Here is a 17,815-nt window from a genome sequence, read left to right as displayed (position 1 = left end):
TGAGCTGTCACTGTTCAGACACATTTCACTTGGACAGAAGGGCTTTGGTGTGAGTTTGCTGGATGCAGCCTTGTTTTCAAGGAAGAATCATCCTCCAACTCACCCCCCCATTCACCCTCCAGTGAATGATTCATCTGGATTATTTTAGTTCCTCATTTTGAATCAATTGCCCTATAGGGATGCCTTCTCTTTCACTGTCTCAAAACAGCTGACATTGGTACCTGTCCACTCAGGGCTGAATATGAGGTGGCTGACCCCAGCATTAGCTTCTACAGATAATTCAGTCCTTTACAGCCCACGAGGGACCCACCAGCTGGGTTCAGCAACTGCAGGCTTTAACAGGAGTGGTACCAGAGGCCAGACTTACTAGAGTCACATTCTTAAAGCAATTAAGATCCAAGTGTATCATGAATGAATTGGAGCTCACCACAAAGCTGTGAGTTTCCCACCCTTGTTTCAAGTTGCAAAGACCTGGGATCATCTCGTTTAGGCATCTGTTGCAAGTACAATTTATTGTGCTGTTGCTGGGAGGGGGCTGATAAGGGAACAAAGCTGGAGAGTTAATTAATTAATGGAAGTCAGCAGTGGGTGGGGAGCACCATGAGGCTGCAGGGTTCTCCGGACCTTGTTACCCTGGAATGTGCTGCTCCCGCCAGCTCCCAGTGACTTTGATCTGCAGACAGTCACAGGGCTGCTCACAGCACTGGGTGTGTTAGCACCCTCCGTGGAAGGAGCCCTGAAAGCTCAGCTCTGCAGGAGACAGCCAAGAACCAGGAGGAGCCAACACCCCTCAAAGCACAGGACGTGGCCTGCACAGAGCTGGGCTCCATGGGAGGCTGGAAGGGTCTTGCTCTTCAGCTTACCTTCACTGGGGGAAAGTCTGCTGCTGCTGTTGGCACTAAGCTCAGGAAAAGATTGTTTTCCTTGGCCCTTCCAACGCCTGGGTTTGGTCAGTAAGTGAGTAGGTTTAGGTTTAGCTGAATGGACTCCAGGCTGGCCACCTGAGCTGTGAATGACAGCACTGGAAAGGGACTGGCAGCAAGGTACTGCCTGCAGAAGCCTCAGACACATCACTTATCAAACTGTGACTCAAGGCATCGCTCAGCAAGCTGCTGCAGACAGAAGTTGCCATGTGAACAGCAAGCACATTCCCACAGCTGCCTCTGAAGCAAGGAGAGGCCATTTCTCACTCAAGGTTCGTCAGTATGACATCCTTCCCCTTTTCAACAGACTTGAGCTCTTCTTTTCTTAGAAGGGCTGCTCTAGGAATGAGCAAAAGCTTCTGGAAAGAAAAGCTCAACTTTTTAAAACATGCCTAGCTGTTTAGAAAGAGGAACAAAGAATCTTTGCAAGAGCTGCAGCAGCCCAGTGAGGGGCCTGGGCCTTCAGAAAAGCCCTGGGAGTTGTTCCCTGCATGCACATGTGGGCTGCTTTGCACCTCTCCTCTCAAGGCTGAGCTGGCCAGAGAGGGAAGAGCAGGCTGGAATTGCCCTTTGCTTCCCTGCAGGGGTTTTGTGCAGTGAGTCAGTGTGAGGAGAAAGCAGAAGGGCTGGCAAGCCTGCCCAGGCCCAGCTCTGGGGCACAGTGCAGGATCTTCAGCTCTTTTCCCAAGGAAATGAGCCTTGGCTGTTGTGCAAGGCCAGGCTCCCCCAGTCCTCCTCTGAGGACAGGCAAAGCTCAGCACACCTCAGGGATCTCAAGGATGTGATGTCTTTGGCTGTGTCGTGAGTGCAGCTCACTGGAGAAAGAACAAAATCTCCCCAGTGCCTCCTCTGAGCAGAAACTGGCTGTGTAAGCTCAGCTGGAAGAACCTGCAGGCTCCAGCTCCAGACACCAATCCAGAGGGACCTTGGGATCAGCAATCCCTATGGAACAAGGCCTCTAAACAGGAGCACAGGGACAGGAAGGGTGAAGCTAACAAAACTGGAGGGTCAGTCCTGTAACACCTGGCAGCCTGGCATATCCCACCAGCAGCCTTGCTCCTCCACCCAGGTCCAGTTGCTTTAAACAGCAGCGATTGCAGATGAGCTGTGTAGGAAAAGCATAGCCCTGCTTTCACTAAACGTGCTGACTCTGTGGAGAGGTCACCAACCCAACTGTGTGTCCTTTGAAGAGCTTCTCTAGAGCAACTACATCTTCTGGATCAAGGCTCTGCCTGTTCTCCTAATGTATGAGCAGCAGAAAGCAGCAGCATCCCAGCTATGCATTTGGTGGGTGTAAAAGAATGAGTCATTAGCTTAATGGAGAGTTATCTGGGCAATAAATGCATGAATAAGGATATGTGACAGTGAGTCACCCTTTGATTGTGTGCCTGGGTGGGTGCAGGTACCATTTTGCTAGGGATTGGTGTAGGGCAAAGTTCAGGATGGGTTCAGGGAAGGTAGGATGCTTTTTTGTAGCTGAGCTTTATGAAGACCTGTAGCTGCATCAGCCCTCCCTGCGTTCACTTCACTTGCAGCATCACCCAAGCAGGGGCAATCTTGTGGCATGGAAAGGTCTTGGAGGGGCTTAGCCAGGTTTCCTCTGCAGCAGGAGCTATCTGCTTTTCCAAAGCTGGCTGAGGCAGCCCTGAGCATCGGCAGGCTGATTTGGGGAAGGTTGTGCAGAAGCACAGAACCACCAAACAGTCCTGCACAGACTCACACCCAGCTTCTCCTTGCCAGGTTGCTGACAGTCCTGCTTAGTCCCCTCAGCCCTCCTGATGGTCACTGCTGAGGCCTCCCGGTCCTTCCCTGCTTGCCCAGCAGGAGCAGCAGTTCAGCTGATGTTTGCCAGTCACCTGCAGCCTCGAGGAGCTGCCTGAAGGGAGATCAGGTGATAGGAAACACCAGGACTGGGCTCATTGCTCAGGGGCAAGGAGCCACGCTCCTCACAGCAGACCCCTGGGAGCAGAGGCATGACTGGGCAGGCAGCCCGGTGCCAGCCAGTGCCAGCACAGCAAACGCCTTCTGGGCATCCCTTTGCCACCCTGCTTTTGGTGAAGCGCAGCACAGGAAGGACTGCTTGAAGAGAACCTTGTGAGGTGACACCTGGCACCTTCCTCTGAGCTGTGTCTGGAGGATGCTGCAGGAGGAGGCTGGGCTTGTACAGCTGTCATCAACCCCTCTGTGCTGGACCCTCCCCTGTATCCCTGTCCCCTGCCCTGTGTCCCTGTCCCCTGCCCTGTGTCCCTGTCCCCCCTCACCTGTTGGCCAGCTGATTGTGAGAGCTTCAGAGCCTGACACAGGGCTGAGAGTGGTCTTGTTTTGGTGCTGCCAGGAGCCTGTCAGCACTGGCAGGGCTTGTGGCCTCTAGGTGTTGGTGGCAGATGGCCTTGGGTATTCCTAAGTGGTGCCCCTTGTGCCTTGGCACTGCTGCACCTGGAGCTTGTAAGCAGCCCCCCAGCTGAACGAAGGACATGTGTTCTCCCTGGGATTTTGGGCAGGGGTCTTAGTCTGGAGCCTTAGAGCTGATATTTTGGAAGGAGCTTCTGTGACTCATCCTGGGCAAGTGTCGGCTCCATGGCACAGCTTAGGACTTCTGGAGCGAGCCACAGTTTCGGTGCTTGTACTGAGGAGGAGGCTGGGGAGGAAGGCTGTGCGTGCCTGCTCCATCTAGAGCTTCAGGAGTCATGAGATCCTCAGTCACCAGTTGCTCTGGCCTGGAATTTCTGGTGGATGGAGGTGCCAGAAAGTGAAATTGCTCTTGTGATGAAGTGAATCCTCCCAGTGTGTGAGGGGTTACAAAACTTCCTTGGCACCATTACACAAGAGCCAATTGCAGCTGGTTTGGGGAGAAGTCTCCACCCTGCAGTATGGTCTGCAGCACCTCTCCACTCATGTTTCTCCAGGGACCCAACAGGATTTGCAGGTACTGGTGAAGGTGCCTTAGGTGAGGCCGCACAACAGGCAGGGGCTGCAGCTGCTCTGCCTGAGTTTGTGACCTTCTGATGACCATGGGAAGAGGGCAGGCAGAGCTGGGGATGCAGGTGTGGGTGTAGGACTTCACTTCTGTATGGCTAGGTGGTGTTTCTTGCCTCCAGCTTAAGGCTGATTTGTGCTAACTCTTGTGGCCAGCAGCAGTGGGGCTGGGATATCATCAGCACTGGTGGTGTTAGTTCAGGATCACTGTGCTCCTCACCTTAATCCCATGTCACTTATGGAGCTCCTTCCCATCCTTCTCATCGTTGCAGCAACATCTTCTTAGAATCAATCAATCAATCAATCAGTCACAGAACTGTTTCAATTGGAAAAGCCCTCCAAGATCATCCAGTCCAACCATCAAAGACCACCATGGCCATCAAACCATGGCCCCAAGTGCCCTGGCCACAGGTTTCTTGAACACTTCCCTGGGCAGCCTGTTCCAGTCCCTGACCACCCTAAGAGGATCATCTTCCCCCAGCAAGCTGAGCCCAAGCCTGGCCTGCCTGGATGCCAGCAGGGAGCAAAGAGGCAGCAGAAGGCAGCTGCAGCTCGCAGCGCTGCTGTTTGATGTGGTTGCTTTCCCCAGGGCCAGCCCAGTTCCCAGCCACCATGGTGGGAACAGGACAGACAGGCAGTGCTGACAGGACAGACAGCACTGCCAGCTGTTCTGCCACAAGGAGCTGGGGGAGCTCACTGCAGGGCAACAAACAAGCAGCACTGATGGGACAAGGCCTGCTCCCTGCTGTCTAACAATGCTGCAGAAGCCAGCAGGCAGTCCGTGCAAAGGGCCACACGGTGCTGGGGCTTGGTGGTTGAGTGAAATTCTGATGACAGGGCACAGAAGTCTATAGGGCACATTGCTCAACCCTCTTGGCATCTCTGGAGTGGCTACTCTGCTGGGGGAGAGCTGCCAAGGTAGCAAGGAAGTGGCCCAAGCCGTAGGGCTCATTGGAGCAAAGAGCTCAAATGCAGGTTGGGCAGCTCATGAGCACATTGTCTGGAAGGTTCTTGGGCCATCAAATCCAGAAGGGCCATGAAATGCAACCTTGGGTTTTTTTCTTCTCAGTTATTTGAGAAGGTTTCTCCTTTTTTTTTTCTTTCATTTTTCTTTCTGTACCACAACAAATGCTGTGGCTTGTCACTGTAGGATCTTGTTCTTGCTAGCTGCTCAGAGAAATGGTGATAGCATCAGGAGACTGCTAGGGAACAACAGCATTTGATGTCTGCCACTGGGCTGCCTTCTGTGTCAGGGCACAGGCAGCTCTCCTGCTGTGCACAGCAATTGCTCCCCATCAGCACCAGAGCAGGGCTGCTAAAGACAGCTTCTGGTGTGTTTCTGTGAAAGGCCAAGAGCAGGAGCAGCTCAGGTGAGGCACAGTCAGTGCGTGGCCAAGCAGCTGGTTGTGCACATGGCTGCAGATCAGCCAGGAGGTGGTTGTGGTAATGATGACTTCCACTCCAATCACAGGGAGAGAAATTGGCCATTGGGATGTGCTGCCCATGGAGATGCTGGGGTCGATGTCCCTGGAGGTGTTTAAGAAAAGCCTGGATGAGGCACTTAGTGCCATGATCTAGTTGATTAGTTAGGGCTGGGTGATCAGTTGGACTTGATGATCTTGAAGGTCTCTTCCAGCCTGGTTGATTCTGTGACTCTAGCTGCCCTTTAAGTGGCCATTTTTCCACTCAGCTTCATACTTCCAGTGTGATCCTAGAGGAGAGGACAGGACAGGACAGGAGATAGAGGCAGAGGGCACTGCTTGTGCTGGGAGCATCTCCCAAAACCTGCAGGCAACCCCAGTGAGTTGTGGCTTCTCTGGGCATGGGTCCAGCCTGTCTGCAGTGAGGTCAGTGGGGTGAGGTCTCACCCTGCAGCGGTGGAGGGAAAGCACTAACCAGGGCCCCAGCCTGAGGAGCAGGGCCCTTTCCAGAGGGGAAAAAATCCCTCCTCTCCCAGTGCTACGCCCTTCCTTTGCAACCTCTCCCCTAAATCCAGGTTACCCAATTCCAACAGGATTTAGCTCACAGCTGCCACTGTGAAATGCTTTCCTCCTGTCACCCTTGTCTGCCCTCGGCTGTTTCTTAACCACTCCATCACATGCCTTGCACCCCATGACTTAATCCCTTGAGACTTTGGACTGCATTTACATATGTAAACAAATAAAAAGACACACACCTGCAGTTGCCTTGGCCAGCTGGCAGCTGCCTGAGCAGTAGCTGCATTCCTGGCCCATGACATGGAGCAGGGCAGCAGATGTGACTTGCATGAAGTGCTCCTCGTTGGTAGCCATTGGTAGCCATTGACAAAAGATGCATTTCAAGCCCTGCTCAGTTTCAAGGGCACAGCACTTTCTGATGAGGGATTTTGAGTGGGACATGTGAGGAAATGAGGTTAATAAATGATCCAGCATTCATTTCTAACAGCTGTCATGGGTAGCTCCTGTGGCAGGAATGAGAGTGCCCACATGTTTGAACTCAGGCATGTGTTTAAATACTGGAGTCAATTAAAACTCCAGGGCAGCACAAGTTTCATTGATAATAATCCAGTGTTTCACCACAGGATACTCTAATTGTTCCTGCTCAGGAGGATGATCCCAGGGACAGAAAGATTAAGCTTTTAAGCAGCTCAAATGATAGCATTCAAAGTGCTTCCCTCGATGATAACGAATTGCCTGTTCACCCTGTAGGCTTTGATGGTAGCAACCAAAACACTCATGTGTGTTGGGCAGCTGCTTTGGGGACAGACTTCCCCTGGATTGCAGCACAGCAGCAGAGAGCAGCCTGTCACTGTTTAAGGAGCCCCAGTATGTCATGAGACTTTTCACAGGACCCTCAGGAGCTCTGCAAACCCATAATTAAGCCTCTCTGTTGAGAAACAAGCACGTAGGGAGCAGCAGGCACCTCAGCAGGAGCACAGAAAAAGCTAGGTGATTGATGTGATTTGGGAAGTCCTGTCTGTAGATACCACCTGTCCCTACTCTTAGGTGGCAGCTCTAAACTTTGCCCAGCATGGGCACCCTTGCCAGGTGGTAACTGTGCAGAAGGCACCGGCCATGGAGATGCCTTTGGAATGAAAACAGCAAAAGAAGGAAGCAGAGATCACCCAGAGAGATCAAGCCTGGCTCAGGGACACCTGAGGAACACTTTCTTAGTTAGGATTCTTGCTCTCCATGTAGCCCCAACCCACCTTGGCCTTCTCTCCACACTCTGCTCTTGTGACCCAAGCACCTTTACCTAGGACCTGTGCAGGAAGGATGTCTGGAGGCAGCGTGCAGCATAGCAGAGGCCACTGTGTGCAGGAACTTCTCTCTCTTTTCTTCTCACACTCAGAAACCCTCTCCCTGCCTCGTTCCTGTCACCTCTGTTGGACAACCAACCATCCCCTGCATGCTGCAGCATGAGGTGAGGCAGGTGAATACCTATGACATGAGCCACACCACTGATCATCACAGTACCTCCTCAGTATGGCCCTGGAAGGCATTTACTGCTGCTCCCTGGGGGGCAGCTTGGGCAAAGTGATGCTTGGGCCCCTGGTGCTCAATCTCTGAGGGGACAGCCACGGTTCTCTCAGCAAGGTACTCCTGTGGCAGGATTTTATCCTCTGTTGTGTTTTAAACTAACACCAAGAGTTCTGCTCCTCATGTGCAGAGTGTTGTAGGCAAGAGCTATGTTGTAAAGATGAGGAAGGCAATCAAAAGAAGTGTTTTAGTGCAGCAGTGCAAGAGAAAGGGAGCTGAAAGCAAGGCTGGGAGCTAGAGGAATGAGCAGGAGAGCTGCAGTGCATTCAGGGGCATGGAGAGGTCTCCCCAGGGGTGTGTGGTGCTGTCTGGAGCAGACTGTGCAGAGGGAAGAGGTCTGGCCCAGTGTGGGTAAGGGCTGGAGTTCAGCATCGTGGGCAGAGTAATTAACTAGTTGGAAAATACAGAGACAGGACAGAAGCTGGAAGGAGGTGGCAGAAGGGTGGAACAGATTCAGCCAAGATGAAGGGCAATCATGGGATGTATTCAGAGGGCTGGGCAAATGGCATCCATCTGCTGGTCAGCCACTGGCTGTCACCTCTCTCACTCTGAATCAAGGGGCCTTCCTGGCACACCCTTTTTGGAGTCTAGCCTCCTGGCTGGGCAAGGCCAGAAGTGGGATCAGAATCCATCTCTGGAGTGCCTGGGCTATGCCCAGCAACGGAGCAGCTGCCTGCTGGGTGCTGGCAGTGGGAGGGGCAGACCCTAGAAGCAGCAACCACCAGCAGCAGCTTGGCATGTCAGCACAAAGCACCTGGGCACCTGGCTCTGGTGACTTGCTGTGGCAGCAGATGTGCCCTCCTGCACGGAGAAGAGCTCTGGGGTCAGGCCCAGGGACAAGGAGCTGCTGTCCCCACGGCTGCCACGGCTCGAGGCCAGCAGGGGAGCAGGGAGGAGAATAGGCAGCTCTCAGGGGTCAGTCCAGACCAGTGCTGCAGCAGTGGAAGCTGAGACGTTTTCCCAGGGCAGGCTGAAGCTGGACAGAAGTCAGCATGAAAGGCAGATGCAGAGATAAATTAGCTCAGATTGCATTGATCTCCTTGGCCACATCATTCGCAGGCACACTTTGATCTCCAGTCAGCTGTTGCTATAATTACTGGAAGGTGGTTGATGCAAACACACTTCCCACTGTGCCTGGGTCACTACAGCACTGACCCAGGCTGCCTTCCCAGCCCTTCCTCTGCTCAGAGGGCTGCATGCTGATGGTCCCCAGCCAAGGAGCTGTCCTTTGGCTACCAAACCCTCCCGACTGGCCATCAGTTAGCCCTGTACCCTGTGTCTGACGTGGAAGGAGGCTCTGCTGGGAGAGCTCATCACGGGCAGACAAACTCCCGAGCCATGCCCCGGGGTAGCTCAGGATCAGACAGTTTGGGTGCTTATCTGTGGGTGATCACTGCACCTTTTGATGTTCCCCTGCTGCTGTTTGGACAAGCCCTGCCAGGAGCTGTTCCAGAAGAGCCACTCCACCTTACGGTTTTAGCTGTGCGAGACGGGATCTGCTGCTGGCTGTAAACAGCCTTCAATAAAACAGGTGCAGGGTTATCTCCTGCAGCTCCCTGCCACCCCAGCCAGGTCAGCCCTGCCTGCTGCTCCCTCTGCCTGGGGTGGCATTCCTATGGGACAGGCCACAGCCTGCCCTGCCTGGCTTTGATGCTGCCTGCAGGCTGCAGAGGATATGCCAATGAAGAAGGTTGAAGGGAGATGACTGCTTCTGAGCAGATTGAGATTGGATATTAGGAACAGGTTCTTTACCATGAGGGTGGTGGAACAGTAGAACAGGCTGCCTGAGGAGGTGGTTGAGGCCCCATCCCTGGAGATATTCAAGGTGATGCTCGAGAGGGCTCTGGGCAGCCTGATCTAGTTGAGGATGCTCCTGCTGACTGCACAGGGGGTTGGACTGGATGACCTTCAGAGGTCCTTTCCAACCCAAACCATTCTACAATTCTATGATTCTAACAAGGATGACAAAAGAAGCCTCTAACCTCTTGGGGACAAGAGAGAAAGGAGGTGCAAACAGCTGCAAGGGCAGCAGGGAAGAGACAAAGACCTGCAGACACAGCACCCAGGTGTGACAATGCTTCCAGCAGAACGTGCCTCTCCAGCTCAGGCTGATACCTCCCCACCTCAGTCCAAAGCTCTCTCACCTTCTGCTGAGCTTGGTGAAGCCTCACAGAGGGACTGTGCCAAGCATGAGGGCTGCTTGTCCCCAGGGTGGAAGGGAGGATCTGGCCCCAGCTGTTTTCTGTGGTGAGGGAGGGAGACTTTTACTGAGCGGCTCAGAGGGGCTGGGTGCTGCTGCCTTGCTGCAGCCTGGGATGGGACATCCCACCTGTTTGGAGTTAGAAATTGTCTTGGTGCTACCTGAACTCGCTGCTCCTTCTGTCCCTGGTGCCAGCAGCAGGAGTGACATCAGAGGCACTGAGTCATGACCAGATGTGCCTTTGACTCTGCCACGTTAGCCTGAGCGCTGTGCCCTCTGGTCCTTTCAAATCCCTTCCTAAGGCAGGTTTCTGTCGCCCATGTTCAAGGCCAGTTCACCAGAGCAGCCCAGGGCCAGCTGGGAAAGGAGAGGGCTTTTTATTGGCTTTATCAGGTGCACTTTGCTGCATTGCTGGTTTCTACCTCCACTTGTCCTCCTTGTCCATGCTGTATCATCTTGCTCCCAGAGCAGTTCCAGCCACTGTTAGCAGTTCATAGATTCATAGAAGGGTTCGGGTTGGAAGGGACCTTCAAGATCATCCAGTTCCACCCCCCTGCCATGGGCAGGGACACCTCCCACCAGCCCAGGTTGCTCAAGGCCTCATCCAAGCTGGCCTTGAGCACCTCCAGGGAGGGGGCATCCACAACATCCCTGGGCAAACTGTTCCAGGGTCTCCCCACCCTCAGTGACAAGAATTTCTTCCTAATCTCCAGTCCCAATCTGCCCTCCTCAAGCTTCAATCTGTTCCCTCTCATCCCATCCCTTGTCAAAGTCCCTTCCTGGCATTCTTGCAGGTCCTTTGAGGTTGCCACATGGTGATTCCTCTGAACAACGCAACTAGGAGCACACAGGAAATGAGAGGAGAAAATATTTACAGGAAGTGTGATTTTGGAGAAACAGGGCACTTGGTGAAGTTTGTCTGACTCAGTGGAGGCTCTTTTGCTTCTATGTCACAGGGTTTCTGATGCAGAAGGGGACATTCCCCTGTGTATGTCAGTTTCCCACCAAAAAGCTTCAGAAGAGGCTCATGTGGCAACACAAACTGCAAGGGCCAGGATTTCACACGCAGAAGATCCATACTGAAAGGTCCAAGTGAATCCTCACTGTTGCAGTGGCAATAGAATCTCCAGGAAAAGCCTTTCCCAGGTTTCTTTTGCTTTGGATCAAAATCTGACTTGCTCATAGTCCAAAGAGCTTCCAGGTTGCCCCAGGCCTCCACACATCTTTGACATCCTCCAACATGAGCCATAAAGCCTGGTGGTGTTCCTGTGATCCAGAGCTTGATCACAGAGCTGCTCTCTGGAAGAAAGGGACATCCAAGGTCTCTCATACCTGAAAATATCTCACTTTGCTTTAGCATCACAGGCTCTCAGGATGGTAGGGGTTGGAAAGGACCTCTGCAGATCTTTGAGTCCATCTTCCCTGCCAGAGCAGCACCCTAGAATCCAGCACAGCTCACACAGGAACACATCCAGATGGGTCTTGAAAGTCTCCAGAGAAGGAGACTCCACAGCCCCTCTGGGGAGCCTATTCCAGTGCTCTGTCATCCTGTCCTGTAGTTTATATCCATCCTCCTCTTCTCCTAGTCTTTGAAGAGAAGGTTCCAGGGAGACCGCAGAGCAGCCTTCCAGTACCTGAGGGGAACACAAGAGAGCTGGGGAGGGACTTTGGACAAGGACTGGGAGTGACAGGATGAGGGGCAATGGCTTTGAGCTGGAAAGGGGAGATTGAGACTGGAGATGAGGAAGAAATTCTTGACAGTGAGGTGGGGAAACAGTGGAAGAGGCATCACCAAACCTCTGGGGTATTCCAAGCCAAGTCTGAGCCCTGCCTCTGCAAGGCTCAGCCTCAGCAGAGCTCTCGTGTGTCGTAATGTCCTGGTTATGGCTCCCTGGTAGGGAAGCCAGTGGAAAAGTACTGCCAAGGCTTCCTTCCCTCACCCCCTCATCAAGGGCCAATGACACAACTCAGCATGCCTGCTGTCCTCCATTTCTTAAGCATCCTCTGCCTAGGGAGGGACCTCTTGGAAGTCTGCAATAGATGGAGCTGATAAGTGTGCCCACAGCAGCTGCGAGCAGCAGGAGGTGACGTGTCCAGGTGGCAGCAGCCAAAATGAGCTCCCCCTTGCCTGATCCATACATCACTGCCTGGGTGGCAGGAAGGATCAAAGCATCTATAAATAGAGTAACCTGTACCCTTGGGAAGGGATTCTGGGTTTAGGTCACAAAACAAGCAATTATGTGCCAAGAGGAAGTTACCCAAATACTTGCAGTGCGTTCTCGCTTTTCACCTTCAGGGTGTCTCCATTCCCAGGGGTCAGTTACAATTCCCAGAGATGCACATTTCTGGAATTATCCTGGGCCTGCAGTGCCCTGCAGGCGGGCACCTGAGCATGGGCAGGGCTGTGGGTACCCCTGAGCATCTTCACATCATGACTGCCTTTTGTCTCACCTAACTGCTGCTCTGCCCTGAGAAGCATCACAGCTTTCTCAGGCTACCAAAGAGCCAAGCTTTCTGCCTCTGCTCCAAGCCTGGATCACTGCCCACAGCCCAGCAGGGCTCCAGGTTTCTGGGGGTGGTGGCAGGAGGCAGCAGAGAGGCAGGGTGGTGTCCTGAGCCAGGAGTGAGTTTTGCTGGGAGCAGAAGGGAGCAATTTAAATAGTCCCAGGAAGAAGGCAAATCAGAGCTCATAACCAAAGAGCTGCAATTTCATTTATGTTTGAGTCCCAATTTTGAATTCACTAGATTTTAAATAGTTTGGGAAAATAAAGGCATTTGGAAATCAAAGCTGGGCCCAAGGTTCACAGCACAGCTTTTCCTGGCTCTCCCTGCCAGCCCTCACAGAATACAGCTGTCATGAAGGAAGCCACAGGTCATATCTTCCAACCTTCTGTCTGGAAGGGGATGTGTAAAGTGTGAGATCTCCCTTCAGAGTCAGCATCTGGTCAGCAAGGAGGCACTGAGCCACTGAGCTGGTGTGTGGACAGCCATGTGGGCTGGCAGTCGGCTGGCAGAGCAGGAGTCTTCCTGCTTGGTTCTGCTCTGCATGTTTAGCCTGTGCCCTGCACTAACCTCATCAGGTGGGAGCAGTCCTGCTTCTAAAACCAGAAATGCCACCTGGGAGAGAGGTGAGATCCAGGAGCCCACTGCACCAGGCTGTGGCTGCTCCTGGGGCTTCTGTAACCCTTCCAGCCTCTGCTTGGAGACCTGCTGCTCCAGCCTCCCCCTGCAGCATTTAGGATTCTTCTAGAGCTTTCTGGTGATTCATGAGGCTGTTCTGCTAGGAAACAAGGGCAGGAGAAGCCCACCTGTGGGGGCAGGCAGGAAGTGATTAGCAGGTGGCATTCAGAGCCCTTCCCTAGCACAGGAAGCGCTCCTGCTTTGAACTTTATTTGGAAAGCTTTGAAAATCCTCCCTAATTGCCTCACACAGCCCCACTGATACCCGAGGAGCAGTGCAGTGTAAATATGCTCCCTTGGTACACTGAGGAGTAGATAACAAGGCCAGACTCAGAGCTCTTGTAGGAATGCTGCTTGACACCACCACAGCCTCTGTCTGCAGAGGCCTTCAGGTGCTCCTTGCCCTTTATTCAGGGGGTGCCTTATATGCTGAAAAGATGGCATGGAAATGTGTCCCCTTGGTGGCTCTGAACAGTTTTATGTCCCATCTGCAGCACTAGCCAGAGAGCTCTGAAGTTCACCCAGCCCAGGCCAGCTTTGTCAGCAGGCAGGTGAAGTGAGCTCCCATTTCCCACCGGGAGCCTCTGCCCTTGTGAAGCACAATCCTTCCCTGTTCTGTTGCAGGGCCCTGTACTGTGGCTGTTGGCACTAAGGCACAGAGCTAGGAGCCATCCCACGGTCTCCAGGAGGACAGGGAGGTCACAAGAGGAGCCAGGTGCCAGACAGAAGAACGTCCATGACCCAGCAAACGTAAGTGGCTGTGTGTTCCTGCAAGAGAAATGCACAGGGCTGGCTGGAGCCAGGCTGAGCTCCTAGGGGCAGGCTGTGTGAGCAGGGAAATGACACTGGTGAGAGTGGTGGGCTTCTGAGGGATGTGTTCCTCTAGCAAAGATGCCAGCTGGCTGAGGTACGGTTCCAGGGAGGAAAGGATGGCCTTGTTGTCCCAGCCAGCTTCCTCCTGTTGGGTATTGACTGTATTTGCTACTGGCTTGCCTTACCCAGGAAACCTGCCCCTCTGTCTGCTGCCCTGTAATCCTTGTCAGCTCTTGGACCTCTGTAGAGCTGGGAGCAAAGACATGTCATGTAATCCCTGAGACACCACAGCCTGCTTCTGCCAAGAGCTTAGCCTTCTCTGCAGCTCACAGACCCTTCCTCACTCCTCATCCAGTGCCCCGAGTCCATGGCCTAGGTCACTGGCTGGTGGAAGTGTCCCTTTGACACCTGCATCATGATGCAGTGCCATTGACTCAGGGAGATCAGGATCAGGTCCTGGGAGAGGAGAACCAGAGGGAACTGGTCAAGGCAGATAGCAAGGGCTGATCTGGCACTCATTTGATAAGGTTGCTGTAGAACTAAGGGAATGAACGTCACTCATGCAGTCATTTGCAAATAAGAGACCTAAAGTAAACCATCCCCAGCTACTTTCTCCTTCAGGTGTAGACAACTTCCAGGTCCTGGCTGGGTGGGGGATTTCCTGTCTGCGTTTGGTTTGTAGCCCTTCCAAGGCCTGCGGTTTGCTGGGCGGTTTGTGCCTTCATTACCTGCTGGGTGCTTAACTCATGTTTAATTTTACGACCTGGGGAGTGAGTCTTGCCTTCTGCAGCTGGCAGAGCTCATGCTGACAGCCCAGCCTGCACTGCCTTCTCCTGTCTGCTGAGAGCCAGAGGCTTGGCTCAGGTTGGCTCTGCCAAAAATTACCTTGGGTAGGGTAGAAACGGAAACCAAACAGATAGCAAGGGAGCAGCGCAGCAGCACAGCTTCCAGGGTGGCTTTGTTCATCTGCCAAAGGGCTATGCAAAGCCTTGCACTCTTTCTGCAGGCTCTCAAAAGCATCCTCCACCCTCCCAGACAGAAAGCAAGACTCAGGAATTCTTCCCAGTCTGCTCTGGGAAAGCTTTGCCTGGGCTCAGTGAAGGAGCCAAAATCCTTCAGTTTCCTCAGGCCCTGTGAGCTGCTGGGATTTCTGAGAGCACACAGCCAGTCTGGGTTTGTTTGGTGTTGACCAAAACATTTCTCTTGCTTTCAGCATCTAATCTTAGCTATTTTCACCACAAACACATCTGAAAAGGAAAAACTCCAGAGGGTTTCCTTAAAAAGAAATTAAATGATAGGAAAATAAAATGGACTCAGCCAAACATGAGGAAAAACTTCTTTGCTGTGAGGGTGCTGGAGGCCTGGAGCAGGCTGCCCAGAGAGGTCATGGAGTCATCTCCTCTGCAGACTTTCAAGACCCACCTGGATGTGTTCCTGTGTGACCTGCCCTGGGTGCTCCTGCTCTGGCAGGGGGATTGGACTGGGAGATCTCCAGGGGTCCCTTTCAGCCCCTAACATTCTGTGATTCTGTATTTGCCAAATCCAAGCTCTACTCCTTGTTTCCTGCAAGTGTATTTGGAGTGTGCAAACAACCCACCAGATGAGAATCATGCTCAGTGCACACAGGGGTAGTATTTCAACACACTCTTGCCCTAGTTTCTTTTCAGGTTTCACACCACAGCAAAGATCTCTACAGTCCTGACAAAAATCAAGCCACAGAAGCTGTGGGGTTTGCTGGCTCCCTGGGGATGTGCTGGCTGCAGTTAACCCCAGCACTGCAGGAGCTCTCTTTGCAGACAGATACTGAAGAGCAGTCCCCCATCAATGCAGAGTTTCTGGGAGGTGCCCTCCAGCCTGTGCTGCCAGCTCAGATCTGAGCCTGGCAGGCTCTCTGAGGCACTGGGAGGGATTTCACCTAACCCGCAGCCATGGCAATAAATGTTAATTAGAGTCCCAGGCAGTTTAAAGGTAGAGTCAGGGGGTGTGTATCCATGCTCCTGCAGCATCCACCTCTGAGGTCCAGTGGTTCCATCACATGCCATAAATCCATCTCCAGGACACATTTCAGTTCCGTACCATAAATACACTCCTGGCAGGAATTCAAAGGAGGAGCTTTTTGAGCACCACCTGTTCTGGAGCCCCATCCAGAACTTCATAGGAGAATCACAGAATTATTGAGGCTGGAATAGACCTCTGAGATCATCAAGTCCAGCCTATGACCTAACACCACCACATTGACCAGACCATGGCACCAAGTGCTACATCCAATCTTTCCTGAAACACCTTCAGGGACAGTGACTCCACCACCTCCCTGGGCAGTCCATTCCAGTGTCTGATTGCCCTTTCCCTGAGGAAGTGCTTCCTAACATCCAACCTAAACCTCTGGCACAGCTTCAGGCCATGCCCTCTCATCTTCTCTCAAGTTGCCTGGTAGAAGAGCCTGACCCCCACCTTACTACAACTTCCCTTCAGGTAGTTGTAGAGTGTGATAAGGTTCCCCCGTGAGTGTCCTCTCCTCCAGGATAAACACCCCCAGCTCCCTCAGCCTCTCCTCATCAGACTTTCCCTCCAGTCCCTTCACAAAGTGCTTCTGCAAAAACCCCTCTTGGAATGAATCGTCTAACAGCACATGGGAAGCTTTAGCTGGCAGCATCCTGTGCAGGCTGTTAGTACTTAGCTGTATTACCTGACAGTCTTTATTCTGCAGTGGCTGGAAGTTTCTGAAGGAATCCTCCACCCCTTCTGCTTTGATCCAGAAAACATTAGGCAGGCAGGACCTCTGCTGTTCTCCTCTTGTCTGGCTGAGAATTAGAGAGGCTGGACAGCAAGGGGCCGTGCACATTGTCTTGAGCCCACAGCTGCAAGGTAGTCCCCATTTCTCTCCCCACTAGGGTGGCTTTTCCACCACACCACCTCTCTCTCTTGCTCTCGGTTGTTCTTCGCGTAAAGAACAGAGAGACAAAGGGTTGGAAGTGTTTTGCTCTGTGTCCAAGAGAACTGGACAGAAGGGGCTGCTGTGGAAGCCATACTTGTGGCACCAGCATGGTTTGAGGCTTTCAAAGAGAGATGACATTTGAAATGGGGATTTCCTTCCCTATTTCTTTTCTGAGGAGTTTGATGTTTCTTTGGGGCCTGGAAATCCACTTGGAAACCACAGACAGAGGTGCAGAGAGAAAGTGAGTGTGGGCTTCATGCTCTTCTCCCTGCGCTTGCTCTTCCTGGCAGGCAGCCTGTGGTAGGTCTGGGTGACAGGTACTACATGTGAGCAGGCAGCTGAGGCAGGCCCCCAGAGCAGCACTCAGGTCATGCATGTTGCTGACTGCTGGGTGCAGCAGGCACTCAGAAGCCTCCAAAGGAAGGGGTGCTGCTGGCTGTAAGGATGTAAGGAGTGGCTCTGGCAGGGAGCAGGGATCCCCTGCACAGTTCCTGGTCTCATGCTAACTTTTAGCTGCTACCAGTCCTGTCATCTTCTCAGAGATGGGAAGATGTGCCACATCATCAGTCCTGCTACCCTGACTCTTCACTGGAGAGACTCTTGAATGAAATGCAGCAGCAAATCTGCAAGCACCAGGTACTTGTAGATAAGTCATTCCTGAAGCAGCAGACACCTGGCAGCAGCTGTTTTGACTAAGGTCCTGTTGCATTCCATGAAGCAACAGGGAGGAAAGAATAACAGTCATCTTATCTGCTCCATCAGGTGGCACAGAGCTGTGATGAGGAGCATTGAGACAGGAGATGAAGGCTGAGGGGAGGGAGCTGTTGTCAAAGCTGCTTTCCTTGTCAGAGCAGAAATGGGAGGGAATTTGGCTTTGGGCTTTTCTGTCATCTGCTGAGGTCAAAGCCGGAGGTTTCCAGAGCAAAGGGCAGGCATGACTCAAGTGTATTTGAAACTCTAGCAGGAAGCTGTGTCAGGCCCCACAGCAGTCACATCAGAGCGTTCACCCCCAGCACTGGGCCCAGCTCAGCCCCTCGCACGCTCTCCGAGCGCTGCTCTTCCACTGGCTGAGGCGGTGATATGTGTGGGTGATGCAACCAGCCCCAGGGTGCACATCCAGCTCATGGCTTTGGAGAGGGCATCTCCTCAGAGGCCTCAAGTGTCTGATGCAGCTGATGTAGGCCCAGCCACTTCCCTGGGCACGCAAGCACACAACAAGCAAGTGCCTGGTGTGACACTGGTGGCTGGGATGGCCCTTCGAGGCCAGCCGC

The sequence above is a fragment of the Indicator indicator genome, chromosome 25, assembly GCF_027791375.1.
Source record: "Indicator indicator isolate 239-I01 chromosome 25, UM_Iind_1.1, whole genome shotgun sequence".
Classification (NCBI taxonomy): domain Eukaryota; kingdom Metazoa; phylum Chordata; class Aves; order Piciformes; family Indicatoridae; genus Indicator; species Indicator indicator.
The sequence above is the reverse complement of the archived record's forward strand: the minus strand, read 5'-3'. Positions refer to the sequence as shown.